Source organism: Austrofundulus limnaeus, unplaced genomic scaffold (genome assembly GCF_001266775.1).
Source record: "Austrofundulus limnaeus strain Quisiro unplaced genomic scaffold, Austrofundulus_limnaeus-1.0 Scaffold205, whole genome shotgun sequence".
NCBI classification, from domain to species: domain Eukaryota; kingdom Metazoa; phylum Chordata; class Actinopteri; order Cyprinodontiformes; family Rivulidae; genus Austrofundulus; species Austrofundulus limnaeus.
Window position 1 is genome coordinate 617597 of NW_013952607.1, and position 4649 is coordinate 622245.

Below are 4649 nucleotides of genomic sequence, written 5' to 3' on the forward strand. Positions count from 1 at the left end.
GTTGGTTCTGTTGACAGACATTAACCAAACTCCCCAGTCAAGTCAGGTTGAGGCTTTTGAAAGTAGTCACGTGATATTCAATAATCAGCAACATCCTCAAGGAGGGACTCAATAATGTAAAGGAAAAAATCAAGTTTGTGAGTTTTGATTTTTTTTTTATGCAAACATTTTGGTATTGATTATAGAAAGACAGAGTAGCTTTCTGCTTTAAAGGCAAATGTACAAAAAGTGTAACATATTAGATTAGACCATCATTGTACAGAGCACAATGAAATTCCAGTTCAGAACACCCATTCAGAAGACAGAACATAATAAACATAGGAGAACAGGTGCCCTGGGTCATGCTGCCACTGACCCTGCACAAAGCAAGAATCATCTTGATGATTCAAAAGTATTCTTCGAAGGAATGCATATCTCCCGCTGCCTATCAGAACTGGGCTTTAGTCAATTTTTTGCAGGCAGAGAGGAACGACATGAGACTGAATATAAAATAAATGGTTTATTTACAAATGTGAACACTGGAACTGATCAGGACCTGAGGAGAGTAAGATGGGTTTTAGAAAATGTGTACTGTTGAAGGGGAAATGTTCTATCCTTGACCGACAGGTGAGTACCAGTTGTCAGTGGTGGTTTCCAAGACAGGACAGGTGGTTTTAGCAGGTGAGTTTGTCAGGGACTTCCAGAGCTTGGCACGAGGAGGTTTCAACAGGAGACTTGGCGATAATCCTGGACAGATAAGAGCAAGGCAAAAACTGTGAGTTACAAAATACTAAACAAATAGTTTAGCGGCTGTGAACAGTACCATAAGCACTTAATGTTCCAGCGAAGGTCTGAGTGGAAATGATCTCCTTTTAAAGGCCAAGAGAGATCCTCCTTAGATGAGCTGCAGCTGAAGTTAATCAGCTGTGGAGCAGCCAGGGAGGGAGGAGCTGACAGCTGCCACACTGCCTTGTATGTGCACACCCAAAATAAGGTGACCACACTGGTCAATCAGCTTAATACTCTCTTTTTTTTACAAGTGGTTTTGTACTGCGGTTGCTTGGATGGACTAGTGTCTGTAAGCCGTGGGGGCGGGTTATACTATGCAGTTAGATGAGGAGCGGACCACCAACATCCTGTGTCGTCTCATTGCTGTGGGACCCGAAATGCATGCCAAGATTTTAAACAAAGATGTCTGTTGGAGCTCAGAGTACATGTTGGGCACAACTTTTGATTACTACCACACCAGGTTTTAGTTCAGTATCTGTAAAAATAACTGAGTTAGAGCCATTTTTTTGTTTAACGTTTAATAGCTGTGTCTTAAATTGAGCCATCCATTATTTACACCCACTTATTCCTTTCAGGGTCACTGGTGCCCAAATCCAGCAGTCACTGTGCGAGGGGCAGGCTACACCCTGGACAGATTGCAAATGAGACAAACAACCATTCACTGCCTGGAGAGAACCCATGCATGCACAGAGGGAACATGCAAACTCTACCTAGAAAGGTCCCAGAGCTGGGATTTGATCCGGCGACCTTCTTGCCGAGAGGCATCAGCCCTACCAACTTAACCACCCGTCTTAAACTGAGTGGACCTCAAAAATTAATGAATTGTATCTGCATCCAAAAGAGAATTAGCATTTAAAGGTCATTTCACATCTTAGTAAAGTGCCCACAATTATTCACGTATTCATTTATTGGGCGTGTTCATTGATCAACTCTGCCTGTTGGACCACTTTGTTTTAAGGTTTATATTAATCTATCTTACTGGTGACTAAACCTTTTATCTTGATCTATCAGACCATTACCTTCTGCCCCCAACACACCTCATATTGGTGACAAGGTGACTGAAAAAGAAATACTGAATTTCTCTTGTTTTTCTTCAAACAGCTGCTGATACAGCAATTTCTGTAGCGTGAAGAAATCAGGAGGTGAAAGTGTTCATACGTCTTCAGATAAGTCAAACAAGAAGGTGTTGCTTTCAAACAGGAACACTGGTGGTTTGATCAAAGGTCCTAATCGTTTTTGTTCACGATGACACAAATGAAAAGTGAAGGACGGGTTTGTGAGAAGGATTTGCTCTAAGGCAACAGCAACAGAAATATGCCAGGCTTGTTGTGAAACGTTGCGGAAAATTTAGGGAAAGGTTTTGCCGTTTGAAAAATTCAAACAGCTAACAAGCAGAGCAAAACCTTTCTTACAACTTTCCACAGCCCCAAGTGGAAGAGTTTAAGTATTTTTGGGGGTTTTGTTCACGAGTGAGGCCGACAGACAGATTGGTGTGGCTTCCACAGTATTGCGGATGCTGTTCTGGTCTGTTGCGGTGAACAGGGGAGCTGAGCTGCAAGGCGTGTTACGTCTTTAATTGTGAATGTTTTCCTCCAGTGAAAAGACACGTGAATACACATCTCAATGCGTTTTAAGTCTGAAGGAACACGATAAAACGTAACGCCATGGTAATGGAGTGGTGGTCACACAAACCTGCATCATCCGAAGGTTAGACCGTCTCATTTCACAGTGGTTTTATGCTGCCAACGCAGACTGTGAAGGGTGTGACCTTCGTGGGTCATGGTCTAGGTAGGCTGTAACCCCTGAATTGAGACACAGCATAGCACACGTCTCTAAGTCGGCTGGTGAATGCCTTCTTCCCAAAAGAGCTGGAAGAGGTGGCTGTGGCTCCCTGCTCAAGCTGCTGGCTCTGTGACCTGACTCTGGAGGTAGTGGCTGACAATGTATGGATGGATGGATGGATGGATTTCATATAGTTGGACATGGCAAAGGAGGGACATTGGATATACTGGTAGGAGGATGTTAGAGATGTAGCCTCCAGGAAAAAGACAAAGAGGAGAAACATATGGACGAAGTTAGAGGACATGGAGGTATGGAGAGAGGACAGAGGACACAGATGACAGAGTGAGACAGAGGAGGGCGACTCCATGTGGAGACCCGTGAAGGGTAGTGCAAATATTACAGCTTCAGTGACTTTACTATGAAAAAAATACACTAATGATTGTTTCATGTCTGTCACTTCTTGGCTAAAAAAAATTGCTGCATAAATCTGACATTTACAGCAGCTCCAAGAACCTTTTATGTAAACATGCAGAAAACCAACCCTTATAAATCAGTCACAGATAATTGTGCAACATTTTTCCTGTATGGTGAAGAAGCACAAAACGAAAGACAAACAAAAAAATCTATATGAACTTCCTTGTTGGACAGTTGTCAATTGTATTTCCCAGAAAGAGAAAATGAAACACAACTAACCTGAAAAGTAGGAAGATGACTTGAAAGTCACATACACACACAAGTTCACATTAAACCACATTCAAACACTTAGTTTTTTTTTTTTTTTTTTTTTTTTTTTTTTTTTTTTTTTGTGTAGCTTTTGTCACCACAAACAACTCCAGCATTATTCTCATTATTTTTGGAAACTGAAATCTATAAAATAATGTCAACAATTAGCCCCAAGTCCCACATATTTTTTCTGCTTTTATCCTGTTAATTAAAAAAAGAGACACCACACATTTCGTTTCCTAAATCTATCAGACGCCGTGACCTACAAACAACCAATAAGGTGTGACATCAACAAACTGAGAAGTCACGTGTACAAACACTTCACGTCACAGAGACAAAACCAGGCGACGTCCTTCTGTAAATGCAGAACTCCGGAAACGTTTTCTGTATTCTCTTAAATGTGAACCAACAAAAGTGAGGAAGAGGAGCAATATTAGCTGCGGGTCACGCAGTAACACACAAACAGGCACACAATTAAACACAAACACACAAGGATGATGATGATGATGCAAGTGACACCAGGGTGACCTAACCGCTGTCTGTGTTTTCTATTTCCGTTTCTGCCGTTGTTTACTACATTATAAAAGGATTTCTCATATTATTTGGAACAGGACGGGTGTAGGAGGACTTCTAAAAACTGCAGATTCATTAATATTAATATTGTTGTTATTATTATCATTATTAGTTAGATGAAAAGGAAGGTAAGCAAAGGTCACACTAAGGAGGTCAGGAGTGACTGAGAAGCAAAACGTCCATAAAGAAATCAATTCTTTTCACTGGGAAGCAGTTAGATTCCTTATTTTATGGTGTAATTACCTCACAGAGAACTGGGCAGGAGGAAGTTTGCTGCAGGAGGAACAATCAAAAGCAAACAGCCCGTCGCTTTTCAAAGTGTATTATTTTAAAAGTGAAACTGCAGCAGCAGGTGTATTCCACATTATTAGCGTACGTGGGAAACAGGCAGCAGCACACGTTGCAAGTATGAAAAAAACAAAACAAAACAAAAATGAGGAAATTCTCTTTCAATGAGGTGAACAATACTTGACGTATCTTGTCATATTTTTACTACACACTTCCTCTCTTTGTGACAACTTCCCCACAATTTTCACTACCCGTAGAAGCTACTACGATAGGCTACAAATGAATGAAGAAAGATGCACGCACGCACACAGACACACAGACACACAGACACACACACACACACACATACACGGAAGCAGAGACAACGAGAAGAGAGTTGTTTTGCAACTAGAAAGAGGAAGGTAAATGTGTCACTCATTCTAATGTGATGCAACCAGGCAACTCAATGAACACACACTCACACTTTCACACACACACACACACACACACACACACACACACACACACACACACAC